This window comes from Schistocerca nitens, chromosome 9, assembly GCF_023898315.1.
Source record: "Schistocerca nitens isolate TAMUIC-IGC-003100 chromosome 9, iqSchNite1.1, whole genome shotgun sequence".
In the NCBI taxonomy this organism is placed as follows: domain Eukaryota; kingdom Metazoa; phylum Arthropoda; class Insecta; order Orthoptera; family Acrididae; genus Schistocerca; species Schistocerca nitens.
In genome coordinates this window covers 147,194,407-147,208,412 of record NC_064622.1, presented here as the reverse complement: position 1 = coordinate 147,208,412, position 14,006 = coordinate 147,194,407, and the positions used below count along the sequence as shown (strand labels likewise).

Here is a 14,006-nt window from a genome sequence, read left to right as displayed (position 1 = left end):
CAACGCTTTCCAAGTGTCCCATGTCACGCACCGAAGAGCGCGGACGGCTCCACGCAGCAGAGTGGCGCAGTGGAAGCGTGCTGGGCCCATAACCCAGAGGTCCGTGGATCGAAACCACGCTCTGCTAAAATTATTCCTTTTCTTGGGTGCCTCGAGCTCGATCATTAAGCCTGGGGTGAGCTGATTCAGCGTCAACAGCAACCCCTGTAAGTCGTGAAACGACGACGTCGTGTGAAGAATGCGAGAAACACTTCCTAAGACGCAGACTTACTTACGATTTTGCAGTAACTACATTCCTTGATCGCAACGTTAATGTCCTTTGGGGCCACGCGTGCAACTTTCGCGATATAAAAATCGCACCTCCCCGGCGGGGAATCGAACCCCGGTCTCCCGCGTGACAGGCGGGGATACTAACCACTATACTACCGAGGAACACGCGATCGGTGGCTATAATGCACGCACACTTATGTTTCTCAAGCAGGTGATACATCTCAACTCTCGCGTCCCGATGCTTTCAGAGTCAGCTGCTACGAAATAAAAGTGTGCCCCAGGTGAGGCTCGAACTCACAACCCCGGCATTGCTCACGGCTACTGCCTTATAAGTACCGTGCGCTAACCAATTGCGCCACTGGGGCTACAGCAGAGAGCTTTCAGTTAGCGATACTCACTTTGCTGCCAACCTGTTGTGGCTGCACACCCGTCATAAGATCGTCACCTGCGGCCATACTGCGAATTTAGCACCTGTCTACGAATGCCTCATTCGATTCTTGCTTCATATGCTACACTTACAAGCATATCAACCGCTTGTCATCGCCGAAAAAATGCAGAAAAACGCGCGCCTTGCCTTCTGCTACCTGTCCAACAGCGAGGGCAGATGTGTGGCAAGCTCTAAGCCGTGCAGGCGCACCGTGGCCGAGCAGCTGGAGGAGAGATGCCTTCCTTGGCAGCTCCCTGCAGAGTGCGCAAGACCAGAGTGGCCGCGCCGCCGTTGTCAGTGGACGACATGCAGTTGCCGAGCCACGGAGAACACGTTGCTTTGCGATGTGCACCCGCCTCGTGGTAGAAAACGCAAACAGTGGCCCTGTTTCGCAACGGATAACGCGTCTGACTACGGATCAGAAGATTCCAGGTTCGAATCCTGGCAGGGTCGGCATTTTGTTAGTTGCGGGCGCGTAGCTAGGCAGTGGATTCGAATGTCTCCACCTTCGTGGAGTGCAATGTTAATCCTGAGCATCTCGCAGCTGCATCTCGAGACGATTGCGGTAAATATCGCTTCGTGCAAGCGTCAGCGTAGCGTCAGTCGAGCAAAGTCGAGACAAGTCAAGCTGAGAGATGTTACGCACTTAATTAAACGGTAGGCGCGGGAAACCGACGCAGACAACGCTTTCCAAGTGTCCCATGTCACGCACCGAAGAGCGCGGACGGCTCCACGCAGCAGAGTGGCGCAGTGGAAGCGTGCTGGGCCCATAACCCAGAGGTCCGTGGATCGAAACCACGCTCTGCTAAAATTATTCCTTTTCTTGGGTGCCTCGAGCTCGATCATTAAGCCTGGGGTGAGCTGATTCAGCGTCAACAGCAACCCCTGTAAGTCGTGAAACGACGACGTCGTGTGAAGAATGCGAGAAACACTTCCTAAGACGCAGACTTACTTACGATTTTGCAGTAACTACATTCCTTGATCGCAACGTTAATGTCCTTTGGGGCCACGCGTGCAACTTTCGCGATATAAAAATCGCACCTCCCCGGCGGGGAATCGAACCCCGGTCTCCCGCGTGACAGGCGGGGATACTAACCACTATACTACCGAGGAACACGCGATCGGTGGCTATAATGCACGCACACTTATGTTTCTCAAGCAGGTGATACATCTCAACTCTCGCGTCCCGATGCTTTCAGAGTCAGCTGCTACGAAATAAAAGTGTGCCCCAGGTGAGGCTCGAACTCACAACCCCGGCATTGCTCACGGCTACTGCCTTATAAGTACCGTGCGCTAACCAATTGCGCCACTGGGGCTACAGCAGAGAGCTTTCAGTTAGCGATACTCACTTTGCTGCCAACCTGTTGTGGCTGCACACCCGTCATAAGATCGTCACCTGCGGCCATACTGCGAATTTAGCACCTGTCTACGAATGCCTCATTCGATTCTTGCTTCATATGCTACACTTACAAGCATATCAACCGCTTGTCATCGCCGAAAAAATGCAGAAAAACGCGCGCCTTGCCTTCTGCTACCTGTCCAACAGCGAGGGCAGATGTGTGGCAAGCTCTAAGCCGTGCAGGCGCACCGTGGCCGAGCAGCTGGAGGAGAGATGCCTTCCTTGGCAGCTCCCTGCAGAGTGCGCAAGACCAGAGTGGCCGCGCCGCCGTTGTCAGTGGACGACATGCAGTTGCCGAGCCACGGAGAACACGTTGCTTTGCGATGTGCACCCGCCTCGTGGTAGAAAACGCAAACAGTGGCCCTGTTTCGCAACGGATAACGCGTCTGACTACGGATCAGAAGATTCCAGGTTCGAATCCTGGCAGGGTCGGCATTTTGTTAGTTGCGGGCGCGTAGCTAGGCAGTGGATTCGAATGTCTCCACCTTCGTGGAGTGCAATGTTAATCCTGAGCATCTCGCAGCTGCATCTCGAGACGATTGCGGTAAATATCGCTTCGTGCAAGCGTCAGCGTAGCGTCAGTCGAGCAAAGTCGAGACAAGTCAAGCTGAGAGATGTTACGCACTTAATTAAACGGTAGGCGCGGGAAACCGACGCAGACAACGCTTTCCAAGTGTCCCATGTCACGCACCGAAGAGCGCGGACGGCTCCACGCAGCAGAGTGGCGCAGTGGAAGCGTGCTGGGCCCATAACCCAGAGGTCCGTGGATCGAAACCACGCTCTGCTAAAATTATTCCTTTTCTTGGGTGCCTCGAGCTCGATCATTAAGCCTGGGGTGAGCTGATTCAGCGTCAACAGCAACCCCTGTAAGTCGTGAAACGACGACGTCGTGTGAAGAATGCGAGAAACACTTCCTAAGACGCAGACTTACTTACGATTTTGCAGTAACTACATTCCTTGATCGCAACGTTAATGTCCTTTGGGGCCACGCGTGCAACTTTCGCGATATAAAAATCGCACCTCCCCGGCGGGGAATCGAACCCCGGTCTCCCGCGTGACAGGCGGGGATACTAACCACTATACTACCGAGGAACACGCGATCGGTGGCTATAATGCACGCACACTTATGTTTCTCAAGCAGGTGATACATCTCAACTCTCGCGTCCCGATGCTTTCAGAGTCAGCTGCTACGAAATAAAAGTGTGCCCCAGGTGAGGCTCGAACTCACAACCCCGGCATTGCTCACGGCTACTGCCTTATAAGTACCGTGCGCTAACCAATTGCGCCACTGGGGCTACAGCAGAGAGCTTTCAGTTAGCGATACTCACTTTGCTGCCAACCTGTTGTGGCTGCACACCCGTCATAAGATCGTCACCTGCGGCCATACTGCGAATTTAGCACCTGTCTACGAATGCCTCATTCGATTCTTGCTTCATATGCTACACTTACAAGCATATCAACCGCTTGTCATCGCCGAAAAAATGCAGAAAAACGCGCGCCTTGCCTTCTGCTACCTGTCCAACAGCGAGGGCAGATGTGTGGCAAGCTCTAAGCCGTGCAGGCGCACCGTGGCCGAGCAGCTGGAGGAGAGATGCCTTCCTTGGCAGCTCCCTGCAGAGTGCGCAAGACCAGAGTGGCCGCGCCGCCGTTGTCAGTGGACGACATGCAGTTGCCGAGCCACGGAGAACACGTTGCTTTGCGATGTGCACCCGCCTCGTGGTAGAAAACGCAAACAGTGGCCCTGTTTCGCAACGGATAACGCGTCTGACTACGGATCAGAAGATTCCAGGTTCGAATCCTGGCAGGGTCGGCATTTTGTTAGTTGCGGGCGCGTAGCTAGGCAGTGGATTCGAATGTCTCCACCTTCGTGGAGTGCAATGTTAATCCTGAGCATCTCGCAGCTGCATCTCGAGACGATTGCGGTAAATATCGCTTCGTGCAAGCGTCAGCGTAGCGTCAGTCGAGCAAAGTCGAGACAAGTCAAGCTGAGAGATGTTACGCACTTAATTAAACGGTAGGCGCGGGAAACCGACGCAGACAACGCTTTCCAAGTGTCCCATGTCACGCACCGAAGAGCGCGGACGGCTCCACGCAGCAGAGTGGCGCAGTGGAAGCGTGCTGGGCCCATAACCCAGAGGTCCGTGGATCGAAACCACGCTCTGCTAAAATTATTCCTTTTCTTGGGTGCCTCGAGCTCGATCATTAAGCCTGGGGTGAGCTGATTCAGCGTCAACAGCAACCCCTGTAAGTCGTGAAACGACGACGTCGTGTGAAGAATGCGAGAAACACTTCCTAAGACGCAGACTTACTTACGATTTTGCAGTAACTACATTCCTTGATCGCAACGTTAATGTCCTTTGGGGCCACGCGTGCAACTTTCGCGATATAAAAATCGCACCTCCCCGGCGGGGAATCGAACCCCGGTCTCCCGCGTGACAGGCGGGGATACTAACCACTATACTACCGAGGAACACGCGATCGGTGGCTATAATGCACGCACACTTATGTTTCTCAAGCAGGTGATACATCTCAACTCTCGCGTCCCGATGCTTTCAGAGTCAGCTGCTACGAAATAAAAGTGTGCCCCAGGTGAGGCTCGAACTCACAACCCCGGCATTGCTCACGGCTACTGCCTTATAAGTACCGTGCGCTAACCAATTGCGCCACTGGGGCTACAGCAGAGAGCTTTCAGTTAGCGATACTCACTTTGCTGCCAACCTGTTGTGGCTGCACACCCGTCATAAGATCGTCACCTGCGGCCATACTGCGAATTTAGCACCTGTCTACGAATGCCTCATTCGATTCTTGCTTCATATGCTACACTTACAAGCATATCAACCGCTTGTCATCGCCGAAAAAATGCAGAAAAACGCGCGCCTTGCCTTCTGCTACCTGTCCAACAGCGAGGGCAGATGTGTGGCAAGCTCTAAGCCGTGCAGGCGCACCGTGGCCGAGCAGCTGGAGGAGAGATGCCTTCCTTGGCAGCTCCCTGCAGAGTGCGCAAGACCAGAGTGGCCGCGCCGCCGTTGTCAGTGGACGACATGCAGTTGCCGAGCCACGGAGAACACGTTGCTTTGCGATGTGCACCCGCCTCGTGGTAGAAAACGCAAACAGTGGCCCTGTTTCGCAACGGATAACGCGTCTGACTACGGATCAGAAGATTCCAGGTTCGAATCCTGGCAGGGTCGGCATTTTGTTAGTTGCGGGCGCGTAGCTAGGCAGTGGATTCGAATGTCTCCACCTTCGTGGAGTGCAATGTTAATCCTGAGCATCTCGCAGCTGCATCTCGAGACGATTGCGGTAAATATCGCTTCGTGCAAGCGTCAGCGTAGCGTCAGTCGAGCAAAGTCGAGACAAGTCAAGCTGAGAGATGTTACGCACTTAATTAAACGGTAGGCGCGGGAAACCGACGCAGACAACGCTTTCCAAGTGTCCCATGTCACGCACCGAAGAGCGCGGACGGCTCCACGCAGCAGAGTGGCGCAGTGGAAGCGTGCTGGGCCCATAACCCAGAGGTCCGTGGATCGAAACCACGCTCTGCTAAAATTATTCCTTTTCTTGGGTGCCTCGAGCTCGATCATTAAGCCTGGGGTGAGCTGATTCAGCGTCAACAGCAACCCCTGTAAGTCGTGAAACGACGACGTCGTGTGAAGAATGCGAGAAACACTTCCTAAGACGCAGACTTACTTACGATTTTGCAGTAACTACATTCCTTGATCGCAACGTTAATGTCCTTTGGGGCCACGCGTGCAACTTTCGCGATATAAAAATCGCACCTCCCCGGCGGGGAATCGAACCCCGGTCTCCCGCGTGACAGGCGGGGATACTAACCACTATACTACCGAGGAACACGCGATCGGTGGCTATAATGCACGCACACTTATGTTTCTCAAGCAGGTGATACATCTCAACTCTCGCGTCCCGATGCTTTCAGAGTCAGCTGCTACGAAATAAAAGTGTGCCCCAGGTGAGGCTCGAACTCACAACCCCGGCATTGCTCACGGCTACTGCCTTATAAGTACCGTGCGCTAACCAATTGCGCCACTGGGGCTACAGCAGAGAGCTTTCAGTTAGCGATACTCACTTTGCTGCCAACCTGTTGTGGCTGCACACCCGTCATAAGATCGTCACCTGCGGCCATACTGCGAATTTAGCACCTGTCTACGAATGCCTCATTCGATTCTTGCTTCATATGCTACACTTACAAGCATATCAACCGCTTGTCATCGCCGAAAAAATGCAGAAAAACGCGCGCCTTGCCTTCTGCTACCTGTCCAACAGCGAGGGCAGATGTGTGGCAAGCTCTAAGCCGTGCAGGCGCACCGTGGCCGAGCAGCTGGAGGAGAGATGCCTTCCTTGGCAGCTCCCTGCAGAGTGCGCAAGACCAGAGTGGCCGCGCCGCCGTTGTCAGTGGACGACATGCAGTTGCCGAGCCACGGAGAACACGTTGCTTTGCGATGTGCACCCGCCTCGTGGTAGAAAACGCAAACAGTGGCCCTGTTTCGCAACGGATAACGCGTCTGACTACGGATCAGAAGATTCCAGGTTCGAATCCTGGCAGGGTCGGCATTTTGTTAGTTGCGGGCGCGTAGCTAGGCAGTGGATTCGAATGTCTCCACCTTCGTGGAGTGCAATGTTAATCCTGAGCATCTCGCAGCTGCATCTCGAGACGATTGCGGTAAATATCGCTTCGTGCAAGCGTCAGCGTAGCGTCAGTCGAGCAAAGTCGAGACAAGTCAAGCTGAGAGATGTTACGCACTTAATTAAACGGTAGGCGCGGGAAACCGACGCAGACAACGCTTTCCAAGTGTCCCATGTCACGCACCGAAGAGCGCGGACGGCTCCACGCAGCAGAGTGGCGCAGTGGAAGCGTGCTGGGCCCATAACCCAGAGGTCCGTGGATCGAAACCACGCTCTGCTAAAATTATTCCTTTTCTTGGGTGCCTCGAGCTCGATCATTAAGCCTGGGGTGAGCTGATTCAGCGTCAACAGCAACCCCTGTAAGTCGTGAAACGACGACGTCGTGTGAAGAATGCGAGAAACACTTCCTAAGACGCAGACTTACTTACGATTTTGCAGTAACTACATTCCTTGATCGCAACGTTAATGTCCTTTGGGGCCACGCGTGCAACTTTCGCGATATAAAAATCGCACCTCCCCGGCGGGGAATCGAACCCCGGTCTCCCGCGTGACAGGCGGGGATACTAACCACTATACTACCGAGGAACACGCGATCGGTGGCTATAATGCACGCACACTTATGTTTCTCAAGCAGGTGATACATCTCAACTCTCGCGTCCCGATGCTTTCAGAGTCAGCTGCTACGAAATAAAAGTGTGCCCCAGGTGAGGCTCGAACTCACAACCCCGGCATTGCTCACGGCTACTGCCTTATAAGTACCGTGCGCTAACCAATTGCGCCACTGGGGCTACAGCAGAGAGCTTTCAGTTAGCGATACTCACTTTGCTGCCAACCTGTTGTGGCTGCACACCCGTCATAAGATCGTCACCTGCGGCCATACTGCGAATTTAGCACCTGTCTACGAATGCCTCATTCGATTCTTGCTTCATATGCTACACTTACAAGCATATCAACCGCTTGTCATCGCCGAAAAAATGCAGAAAAACGCGCGCCTTGCCTTCTGCTACCTGTCCAACAGCGAGGGCAGATGTGTGGCAAGCTCTAAGCCGTGCAGGCGCACCGTGGCCGAGCAGCTGGAGGAGAGATGCCTTCCTTGGCAGCTCCCTGCAGAGTGCGCAAGACCAGAGTGGCCGCGCCGCCGTTGTCAGTGGACGACATGCAGTTGCCGAGCCACGGAGAACACGTTGCTTTGCGATGTGCACCCGCCTCGTGGTAGAAAACGCAAACAGTGGCCCTGTTTCGCAACGGATAACGCGTCTGACTACGGATCAGAAGATTCCAGGTTCGAATCCTGGCAGGGTCGGCATTTTGTTAGTTGCGGGCGCGTAGCTAGGCAGTGGATTCGAATGTCTCCACCTTCGTGGAGTGCAATGTTAATCCTGAGCATCTCGCAGCTGCATCTCGAGACGATTGCGGTAAATATCGCTTCGTGCAAGCGTCAGCGTAGCGTCAGTCGAGCAAAGTCGAGACAAGTCAAGCTGAGAGATGTTACGCACTTAATTAAACGGTAGGCGCGGGAAACCGACGCAGACAACGCTTTCCAAGTGTCCCATGTCACGCACCGAAGAGCGCGGACGGCTCCACGCAGCAGAGTGGCGCAGTGGAAGCGTGCTGGGCCCATAACCCAGAGGTCCGTGGATCGAAACCACGCTCTGCTAAAATTATTCCTTTTCTTGGGTGCCTCGAGCTCGATCATTAAGCCTGGGGTGAGCTGATTCAGCGTCAACAGCAACCCCTGTAAGTCGTGAAACGACGACGTCGTGTGAAGAATGCGAGAAACACTTCCTAAGACGCAGACTTACTTACGATTTTGCAGTAACTACATTCCTTGATCGCAACGTTAATGTCCTTTGGGGCCACGCGTGCAACTTTCGCGATATAAAAATCGCACCTCCCCGGCGGGGAATCGAACCCCGGTCTCCCGCGTGACAGGCGGGGATACTAACCACTATACTACCGAGGAACACGCGATCGGTGGCTATAATGCACGCACACTTATGTTTCTCAAGCAGGTGATACATCTCAACTCTCGCGTCCCGATGCTTTCAGAGTCAGCTGCTACGAAATAAAAGTGTGCCCCAGGTGAGGCTCGAACTCACAACCCCGGCATTGCTCACGGCTACTGCCTTATAAGTACCGTGCGCTAACCAATTGCGCCACTGGGGCTACAGCAGAGAGCTTTCAGTTAGCGATACTCACTTTGCTGCCAACCTGTTGTGGCTGCACACCCGTCATAAGATCGTCACCTGCGGCCATACTGCGAATTTAGCACCTGTCTACGAATGCCTCATTCGATTCTTGCTTCATATGCTACACTTACAAGCATATCAACCGCTTGTCATCGCCGAAAAAATGCAGAAAAACGCGCGCCTTGCCTTCTGCTACCTGTCCAACAGCGAGGGCAGATGTGTGGCAAGCTCTAAGCCGTGCAGGCGCACCGTGGCCGAGCAGCTGGAGGAGAGATGCCTTCCTTGGCAGCTCCCTGCAGAGTGCGCAAGACCAGAGTGGCCGCGCCGCCGTTGTCAGTGGACGACATGCAGTTGCCGAGCCACGGAGAACACGTTGCTTTGCGATGTGCACCCGCCTCGTGGTAGAAAACGCAAACAGTGGCCCTGTTTCGCAACGGATAACGCGTCTGACTACGGATCAGAAGATTCCAGGTTCGAATCCTGGCAGGGTCGGCATTTTGTTAGTTGCGGGCGCGTAGCTAGGCAGTGGATTCGAATGTCTCCACCTTCGTGGAGTGCAATGTTAATCCTGAGCATCTCGCAGCTGCATCTCGAGACGATTGCGGTAAATATCGCTTCGTGCAAGCGTCAGCGTAGCGTCAGTCGAGCAAAGTCGAGACAAGTCAAGCTGAGAGATGTTACGCACTTAATTAAACGGTAGGCGCGGGAAACCGACGCAGACAACGCTTTCCAAGTGTCCCATGTCACGCACCGAAGAGCGCGGACGGCTCCACGCAGCAGAGTGGCGCAGTGGAAGCGTGCTGGGCCCATAACCCAGAGGTCCGTGGATCGAAACCACGCTCTGCTAAAATTATTCCTTTTCTTGGGTGCCTCGAGCTCGATCATTAAGCCTGGGGTGAGCTGATTCAGCGTCAACAGCAACCCCTGTAAGTCGTGAAACGACGACGTCGTGTGAAGAATGCGAGAAACACTTCCTAAGACGCAGACTTACTTACGATTTTGCAGTAACTACATTCCTTGATCGCAACGTTAATGTCCTTTGGGGCCACGCGTGCAACTTTCGCGATATAAAAATCGCACCTCCCCGGCGGGGAATCGAACCCCGGTCTCCCGCGTGACAGGCGGGGATACTAACCACTATACTACCGAGGAACACGCGATCGGTGGCTATAATGCACGCACACTTATGTTTCTCAAGCAGGTGATACATCTCAACTCTCGCGTCCCGATGCTTTCAGAGTCAGCTGCTACGAAATAAAAGTGTGCCCCAGGTGAGGCTCGAACTCACAACCCCGGCATTGCTCACGGCTACTGCCTTATAAGTACCGTGCGCTAACCAATTGCGCCACTGGGGCTACAGCAGAGAGCTTTCAGTTAGCGATACTCACTTTGCTGCCAACCTGTTGTGGCTGCACACCCGTCATAAGATCGTCACCTGCGGCCATACTGCGAATTTAGCACCTGTCTACGAATGCCTCATTCGATTCTTGCTTCATATGCTACACTTACAAGCATATCAACCGCTTGTCATCGCCGAAAAAATGCAGAAAAACGCGCGCCTTGCCTTCTGCTACCTGTCCAACAGCGAGGGCAGATGTGTGGCAAGCTCTAAGCCGTGCAGGCGCACCGTGGCCGAGCAGCTGGAGGAGAGATGCCTTCCTTGGCAGCTCCCTGCAGAGTGCGCAAGACCAGAGTGGCCGCGCCGCCGTTGTCAGTGGACGACATGCAGTTGCCGAGCCACGGAGAACACGTTGCTTTGCGATGTGCACCCGCCTCGTGGTAGAAAACGCAAACAGTGGCCCTGTTTCGCAACGGATAACGCGTCTGACTACGGATCAGAAGATTCCAGGTTCGAATCCTGGCAGGGTCGGCATTTTGTTAGTTGCGGGCGCGTAGCTAGGCAGTGGATTCGAATGTCTCCACCTTCGTGGAGTGCAATGTTAATCCTGAGCATCTCGCAGCTGCATCTCGAGACGATTGCGGTAAATATCGCTTCGTGCAAGCGTCAGCGTAGCGTCAGTCGAGCAAAGTCGAGACAAGTCAAGCTGAGAGATGTTACGCACTTAATTAAACGGTAGGCGCGGGAAACCGACGCAGACAACGCTTTCCAAGTGTCCCATGTCACGCACCGAAGAGCGCGGACGGCTCCACGCAGCAGAGTGGCGCAGTGGAAGCGTGCTGGGCCCATAACCCAGAGGTCCGTGGATCGAAACCACGCTCTGCTAAAATTATTCCTTTTCTTGGGTGCCTCGAGCTCGATCATTAAGCCTGGGGTGAGCTGATTCAGCGTCAACAGCAACCCCTGTAAGTCGTGAAACGACGACGTCGTGTGAAGAATGCGAGAAACACTTCCTAAGACGCAGACTTACTTACGATTTTGCAGTAACTACATTCCTTGATCGCAACGTTAATGTCCTTTCGGGCCACGCGTGCAACTTTCGCGATATAAAAATCGCACCTCCCCGGCGGGGAATCGAACCCCGGTCTCCCGCGTGACAGGCGGGGATACTAACCACTATACTACCGAGGAACACGCGATCGGTGGCTATAATGCACGCACACTTATGTTTCTCAAGCAGGTGATACATCTCAACTCTCGCGTCCCGATGCTTTCAGAGTCAGCTGCTACGAAATAAAAGTGTGCCCCAGGTGAGGCTCGAACTCACAACCCCGGCATTGCTCACGGCTACTGCCTTATAAGTACCGTGCGCTAACCAATTGCGCCACTGGGGCTACAGCAGAGAGCTTTCAGTTAGCGATACTCACTTTGCTGCCAACCTGTTGTGGCTGCACACCCGTCATAAGATCGTCACCTGCGGCCATACTGCGAATTTAGCACCTGTCTACGAATGCCTCATTCGATTCTTGCTTCATATGCTACACTTACAAGCATATCAACCGCTTGTCATCGCCGAAAAAATGCAGAAAAACGCGCGCCTTGCCTTCTGCTACCTGTCCAACAGCGAGGGCAGATGTGTGGCAAGCTCTAAGCCGTGCAGGCGCACCGTGGCCGAGCAGCTGGAGGAGAGATGCCTTCCTTGGCAGCTCCCTGCAGAGTGCGCAAGACCAGAGTGGCCGCGCCGCCGTTGTCAGTGGACGACATGCAGTTGCCGAGCCACGGAGAACACGTTGCTTTGCGATGTGCACCCGCCTCGTGGTAGAAAACGCAAACAGTGGCCCTGTTTCGCAACGGATAACGCGTCTGACTACGGATCAGAAGATTCCAGGTTCGAATCCTGGCAGGGTCGGCATTTTGTTAGTTGCGGGCGCGTAGCTAGGCAGTGGATTCGAATGTCTCCACCTTCGTGGAGTGCAATGTTAATCCTGAGCATCTCGCAGCTGCATCTCGAGACGATTGCGGTAAATATCGCTTCGTGCAAGCGTCAGCGTAGCGTCAGTCGAGCAAAGTCGAGACAAGTCAAGCTGAGAGATGTTACGCACTTAATTAAACGGTAGGCGCGGGAAACCGACGCAGACAACGCTTTCCAAGTGTCCCATGTCACGCACCGAAGAGCGCGGACGGCTCCACGCAGCAGAGTGGCGCAGTGGAAGCGTGCTGGGCCCATAACCCAGAGGTCCGTGGATCGAAACCACGCTCTGCTAAAATTATTCCTTTTCTTGGGTGCCTCGAGCTCGATCATTAAGCCTGGGGTGAGCTGATTCAGCGTCAACAGCAACCCCTGTAAGTCGTGAAACGACGACGTCGTGTGAAGAATGCGAGAAACACTTCCTAAGACGCAGACTTACTTACGATTTTGCAGTAACTACATTCCTTGATCGCAACGTTAATGTCCTTTCGGGCCACGCGTGAAACTTTCGCGATATAAAAATCGCACCTCCCCGGCGGGGAATCGAACCCCGGTCTCCCGCGTGACAGGCGGGGATACTAACCACTATACTACCGAGGAACACGCGATCGGTGGCTATAATGCACGCACACTTATGTTTCTCAAGCAGGTGATACATCTCAACTCTCGCGTCCCGATGCTTTCAGAGTCAGCTGCTACGAAATAAAAGTGTGCCCCAGGTGAGGCTCGAACTCACAACCCCGGCATTGCTCACGGCTACTGCCTTATAAGTACCGTGCGCTAACCAATTGCGCCACTGGGGCTACAGCAGAGAGCTTTCAGTTAGCGATACTCACTTTGCTGCCAACCTGTTGTGGCTGCACACCCGTCATAAGATCGTCACCTGCGGCCATACTGCGAATTTAGCACCTGTCTACGAATGCCTCATTCGATTCTTGCTTCATATGCTACACTTACAAGCATATCAACCGCTTGTCATCGCCGAAAAAATGCAGAAAAACGCGCGCCTTGCCTTCTGCTACCTGTCCAACAGCGAGGGCAGATGTGTGGCAAGCTCTAAGCCGTGCAGGCGCACCGTGGCCGAGCAGCTGGAGGAGAGATGCCTTCCTTGGCAGCTCCCTGCAGAGTGCGCAAGACCAGAGTGGCCGCGCCGCCGTTGTCAGTGGACGACATGCAGTTGCCGAGCCACGGAGAACACGTTGCTTTGCGATGTGCACCCGCCTCGTGGTAGAAAACGCAAACAGTGGCCCTGTTTCGCAACGGATAACGCGTCTGACTACGGATCAGAAGATTCCAGGTTCGAATCCTGGCAGGGTCGGCATTTTGTTAGTTGCGGGCGCGTAGCTAGGCAGTGGATTCGAATGTCTCCACCTTCGTGGAGTGCAATGTTAATCCTGAGCATCTCGCAGCTGCATCTCGAGACGATTGCGGTAAATATCGCTTCGTGCAAGCGTCAGCGTAGCGTCAGTCGAGCAAAGTCGAGACAAGTCAAGCTGAGAGATGTTACGCACTTAATTAAACGGTAGGCGCGGGAAACCGACGCAGACAACGCTTTCCAAGTGTCCCATGTCACGCACCGAAGAGCGCGGACGGCTCCACGCAGCAGAGTGGCGCAGTGGAAGCGTGCTGGGCCCATAACCCAGAGGTCCGTGGATCGAAACCACGCTCTGCTAAAATTATTCCTTTTCTTGGGTGCCTCGAGCTCGATCATTAAGCCTGGGGTGAGCTGATTCAGCGTCAACAGCAACCCCTGTAAGTCGTGAAACGACGAC

The 14,006-nt window shown here is 54.1% G+C and overlaps 41 non-coding genes across 41 annotated transcripts; 21 read left to right on the top strand and 20 right to left on the bottom strand.

The window, feature by feature from the left end:
• Positions 1-55: 55 nt before the first annotated feature.
• Trnam-cau (transfer RNA methionine (anticodon CAU)) lies at positions 56-127 on the top strand. Its single transcript has one exon. It is a non-coding gene; the product is annotated as a tRNA-Met (tRNA).
• A 233-nt stretch (positions 128-360) lies between these two features.
• Positions 361-432, bottom strand: Trnad-guc (transfer RNA aspartic acid (anticodon GUC)). The gene has a single exon. It is a non-coding gene; the product is annotated as a tRNA-Asp (tRNA).
• Positions 433-543: 111 nt separating this feature from the next.
• Trnai-uau (transfer RNA isoleucine (anticodon UAU)) lies at positions 544-635 on the bottom strand. The gene is given in 2 exon segments: positions 544-579; positions 598-635. It is a non-coding gene; the product is annotated as a tRNA-Ile (tRNA).
• Positions 636-1,077: 442 nt separating this feature from the next.
• On the top strand, positions 1,078-1,150 carry Trnar-acg (transfer RNA arginine (anticodon ACG)). The gene has a single exon. It is a non-coding gene; the product is annotated as a tRNA-Arg (tRNA).
• Positions 1,151-1,433: 283 nt separating this feature from the next.
• Trnam-cau (transfer RNA methionine (anticodon CAU)) lies at positions 1,434-1,505 on the top strand. The gene has a single exon. It is a non-coding gene; the product is annotated as a tRNA-Met (tRNA).
• Positions 1,506-1,738: 233 nt separating this feature from the next.
• Positions 1,739-1,810, bottom strand: Trnad-guc (transfer RNA aspartic acid (anticodon GUC)). Its single transcript has one exon. It is a non-coding gene; the product is annotated as a tRNA-Asp (tRNA).
• A 111-nt stretch (positions 1,811-1,921) lies between these two features.
• Trnai-uau (transfer RNA isoleucine (anticodon UAU)) lies at positions 1,922-2,013 on the bottom strand. The gene is given in 2 exon segments: positions 1,922-1,957; positions 1,976-2,013. It is a non-coding gene; the product is annotated as a tRNA-Ile (tRNA).
• A 442-nt stretch (positions 2,014-2,455) lies between these two features.
• Trnar-acg (transfer RNA arginine (anticodon ACG)) lies at positions 2,456-2,528 on the top strand. Its single transcript has one exon. It is a non-coding gene; the product is annotated as a tRNA-Arg (tRNA).
• A 283-nt stretch (positions 2,529-2,811) lies between these two features.
• Positions 2,812-2,883, top strand: Trnam-cau (transfer RNA methionine (anticodon CAU)). The gene has a single exon. It is a non-coding gene; the product is annotated as a tRNA-Met (tRNA).
• A 233-nt stretch (positions 2,884-3,116) lies between these two features.
• Positions 3,117-3,188, bottom strand: Trnad-guc (transfer RNA aspartic acid (anticodon GUC)). Its single transcript has one exon. It is a non-coding gene; the product is annotated as a tRNA-Asp (tRNA).
• Positions 3,189-3,299: 111 nt separating this feature from the next.
• Trnai-uau (transfer RNA isoleucine (anticodon UAU)) lies at positions 3,300-3,391 on the bottom strand. Its single transcript is given in 2 exon segments — positions 3,300-3,335; positions 3,354-3,391. It is a non-coding gene; the product is annotated as a tRNA-Ile (tRNA).
• Positions 3,392-3,833: 442 nt separating this feature from the next.
• Positions 3,834-3,906, top strand: Trnar-acg (transfer RNA arginine (anticodon ACG)). Its single transcript has one exon. It is a non-coding gene; the product is annotated as a tRNA-Arg (tRNA).
• A 283-nt stretch (positions 3,907-4,189) lies between these two features.
• On the top strand, positions 4,190-4,261 carry Trnam-cau (transfer RNA methionine (anticodon CAU)). Its single transcript has one exon. It is a non-coding gene; the product is annotated as a tRNA-Met (tRNA).
• A 233-nt stretch (positions 4,262-4,494) lies between these two features.
• Positions 4,495-4,566, bottom strand: Trnad-guc (transfer RNA aspartic acid (anticodon GUC)). Its single transcript has one exon. It is a non-coding gene; the product is annotated as a tRNA-Asp (tRNA).
• A 111-nt stretch (positions 4,567-4,677) lies between these two features.
• Trnai-uau (transfer RNA isoleucine (anticodon UAU)) lies at positions 4,678-4,769 on the bottom strand. Its single transcript is given in 2 exon segments — positions 4,678-4,713; positions 4,732-4,769. It is a non-coding gene; the product is annotated as a tRNA-Ile (tRNA).
• Positions 4,770-5,211: 442 nt separating this feature from the next.
• Trnar-acg (transfer RNA arginine (anticodon ACG)) lies at positions 5,212-5,284 on the top strand. The gene has a single exon. It is a non-coding gene; the product is annotated as a tRNA-Arg (tRNA).
• A 283-nt stretch (positions 5,285-5,567) lies between these two features.
• Positions 5,568-5,639, top strand: Trnam-cau (transfer RNA methionine (anticodon CAU)). The gene has a single exon. It is a non-coding gene; the product is annotated as a tRNA-Met (tRNA).
• A 233-nt stretch (positions 5,640-5,872) lies between these two features.
• Trnad-guc (transfer RNA aspartic acid (anticodon GUC)) lies at positions 5,873-5,944 on the bottom strand. Its single transcript has one exon. It is a non-coding gene; the product is annotated as a tRNA-Asp (tRNA).
• A 111-nt stretch (positions 5,945-6,055) lies between these two features.
• Positions 6,056-6,147, bottom strand: Trnai-uau (transfer RNA isoleucine (anticodon UAU)). The gene is given in 2 exon segments: positions 6,056-6,091; positions 6,110-6,147. It is a non-coding gene; the product is annotated as a tRNA-Ile (tRNA).
• Positions 6,148-6,589: 442 nt separating this feature from the next.
• Trnar-acg (transfer RNA arginine (anticodon ACG)) lies at positions 6,590-6,662 on the top strand. The gene has a single exon. It is a non-coding gene; the product is annotated as a tRNA-Arg (tRNA).
• Positions 6,663-6,945: 283 nt separating this feature from the next.
• Trnam-cau (transfer RNA methionine (anticodon CAU)) lies at positions 6,946-7,017 on the top strand. The gene has a single exon. It is a non-coding gene; the product is annotated as a tRNA-Met (tRNA).
• Positions 7,018-7,250: 233 nt separating this feature from the next.
• Positions 7,251-7,322, bottom strand: Trnad-guc (transfer RNA aspartic acid (anticodon GUC)). The gene has a single exon. It is a non-coding gene; the product is annotated as a tRNA-Asp (tRNA).
• A 111-nt stretch (positions 7,323-7,433) lies between these two features.
• Trnai-uau (transfer RNA isoleucine (anticodon UAU)) lies at positions 7,434-7,525 on the bottom strand. The gene is given in 2 exon segments: positions 7,434-7,469; positions 7,488-7,525. It is a non-coding gene; the product is annotated as a tRNA-Ile (tRNA).
• Positions 7,526-7,967: 442 nt separating this feature from the next.
• Trnar-acg (transfer RNA arginine (anticodon ACG)) lies at positions 7,968-8,040 on the top strand. Its single transcript has one exon. It is a non-coding gene; the product is annotated as a tRNA-Arg (tRNA).
• Positions 8,041-8,323: 283 nt separating this feature from the next.
• On the top strand, positions 8,324-8,395 carry Trnam-cau (transfer RNA methionine (anticodon CAU)). The gene has a single exon. It is a non-coding gene; the product is annotated as a tRNA-Met (tRNA).
• A 233-nt stretch (positions 8,396-8,628) lies between these two features.
• Positions 8,629-8,700, bottom strand: Trnad-guc (transfer RNA aspartic acid (anticodon GUC)). Its single transcript has one exon. It is a non-coding gene; the product is annotated as a tRNA-Asp (tRNA).
• Positions 8,701-8,811: 111 nt separating this feature from the next.
• On the bottom strand, positions 8,812-8,903 carry Trnai-uau (transfer RNA isoleucine (anticodon UAU)). The gene is given in 2 exon segments: positions 8,812-8,847; positions 8,866-8,903. It is a non-coding gene; the product is annotated as a tRNA-Ile (tRNA).
• A 442-nt stretch (positions 8,904-9,345) lies between these two features.
• Trnar-acg (transfer RNA arginine (anticodon ACG)) lies at positions 9,346-9,418 on the top strand. Its single transcript has one exon. It is a non-coding gene; the product is annotated as a tRNA-Arg (tRNA).
• A 283-nt stretch (positions 9,419-9,701) lies between these two features.
• Trnam-cau (transfer RNA methionine (anticodon CAU)) lies at positions 9,702-9,773 on the top strand. Its single transcript has one exon. It is a non-coding gene; the product is annotated as a tRNA-Met (tRNA).
• Positions 9,774-10,006: 233 nt separating this feature from the next.
• On the bottom strand, positions 10,007-10,078 carry Trnad-guc (transfer RNA aspartic acid (anticodon GUC)). The gene has a single exon. It is a non-coding gene; the product is annotated as a tRNA-Asp (tRNA).
• A 111-nt stretch (positions 10,079-10,189) lies between these two features.
• On the bottom strand, positions 10,190-10,281 carry Trnai-uau (transfer RNA isoleucine (anticodon UAU)). Its single transcript is given in 2 exon segments — positions 10,190-10,225; positions 10,244-10,281. It is a non-coding gene; the product is annotated as a tRNA-Ile (tRNA).
• A 442-nt stretch (positions 10,282-10,723) lies between these two features.
• Trnar-acg (transfer RNA arginine (anticodon ACG)) lies at positions 10,724-10,796 on the top strand. Its single transcript has one exon. It is a non-coding gene; the product is annotated as a tRNA-Arg (tRNA).
• A 283-nt stretch (positions 10,797-11,079) lies between these two features.
• Trnam-cau (transfer RNA methionine (anticodon CAU)) lies at positions 11,080-11,151 on the top strand. Its single transcript has one exon. It is a non-coding gene; the product is annotated as a tRNA-Met (tRNA).
• Positions 11,152-11,384: 233 nt separating this feature from the next.
• Trnad-guc (transfer RNA aspartic acid (anticodon GUC)) lies at positions 11,385-11,456 on the bottom strand. Its single transcript has one exon. It is a non-coding gene; the product is annotated as a tRNA-Asp (tRNA).
• A 111-nt stretch (positions 11,457-11,567) lies between these two features.
• On the bottom strand, positions 11,568-11,659 carry Trnai-uau (transfer RNA isoleucine (anticodon UAU)). The gene is given in 2 exon segments: positions 11,568-11,603; positions 11,622-11,659. It is a non-coding gene; the product is annotated as a tRNA-Ile (tRNA).
• Positions 11,660-12,101: 442 nt separating this feature from the next.
• On the top strand, positions 12,102-12,174 carry Trnar-acg (transfer RNA arginine (anticodon ACG)). Its single transcript has one exon. It is a non-coding gene; the product is annotated as a tRNA-Arg (tRNA).
• Positions 12,175-12,457: 283 nt separating this feature from the next.
• Positions 12,458-12,529, top strand: Trnam-cau (transfer RNA methionine (anticodon CAU)). Its single transcript has one exon. It is a non-coding gene; the product is annotated as a tRNA-Met (tRNA).
• Positions 12,530-12,762: 233 nt separating this feature from the next.
• On the bottom strand, positions 12,763-12,834 carry Trnad-guc (transfer RNA aspartic acid (anticodon GUC)). Its single transcript has one exon. It is a non-coding gene; the product is annotated as a tRNA-Asp (tRNA).
• A 111-nt stretch (positions 12,835-12,945) lies between these two features.
• On the bottom strand, positions 12,946-13,037 carry Trnai-uau (transfer RNA isoleucine (anticodon UAU)). Its single transcript is given in 2 exon segments — positions 12,946-12,981; positions 13,000-13,037. It is a non-coding gene; the product is annotated as a tRNA-Ile (tRNA).
• Positions 13,038-13,479: 442 nt separating this feature from the next.
• Positions 13,480-13,552, top strand: Trnar-acg (transfer RNA arginine (anticodon ACG)). Its single transcript has one exon. It is a non-coding gene; the product is annotated as a tRNA-Arg (tRNA).
• Positions 13,553-13,835: 283 nt separating this feature from the next.
• Trnam-cau (transfer RNA methionine (anticodon CAU)) lies at positions 13,836-13,907 on the top strand. The gene has a single exon. It is a non-coding gene; the product is annotated as a tRNA-Met (tRNA).
• Positions 13,908-14,006: the final 99 nt, after the last annotated feature.